Genomic DNA, 525 nt, shown 5'->3' with positions numbered 1-525 from the left:
CCGGTAACTCTACAAAAGAAGAAAGTCTACGACAGTACACACCACACAACAATCTGAACGGACTGCTGGGTCACGATCTTAGGATGTCGTCACAAGTCTGCTTCACCTGCGGAAAGTGGTTTCTTCCAGTCAAGGTCAAGCAAGGTCACAGCAAGGTCAAGGTCACAGCAAGGTCATACAGTTAAGTCCTTTTCAAAAAAAGCTTAACTGAAGACTCGGATAAGTTTAGCTCAGGTAGATGTAAAGAAAATAAAGGAATTAAAACTTACCCCTTGAAGTTTTTTAAAGAAAAAGTTATGGTTGATGAGAGGAAATACTAGTAACACACTTGGTTTTAATGATTATTCAATGTATAAGAAGTTACTTCCACATTAAGTTGGAGTTTACGAAAAGTTTTCTGAATCTTGGCTTTTCAACATTTCACCTTACAACCTCTACAAGCATGTTTTGGCCAGTTTGTGAAGGCCAGTCCATATACATACATGCCTGTAGTGGCTTTAAGGTAAAATGTAATCCAAGGTCCAG

The sequence above is a fragment of the Branchiostoma belcheri genome, unplaced genomic scaffold, assembly GCF_001625305.1.
Source record: "Branchiostoma belcheri isolate BF01 breed outbred unplaced genomic scaffold, Haploidv18h27 scaffold113, whole genome shotgun sequence".
Classification (NCBI taxonomy): Eukaryota; Metazoa; Chordata; class Leptocardii; order Amphioxiformes; family Branchiostomatidae; genus Branchiostoma; species Branchiostoma belcheri.
The sequence above is the reverse complement of the archived record's forward strand: the minus strand, read 5'-3'. Positions refer to the sequence as shown.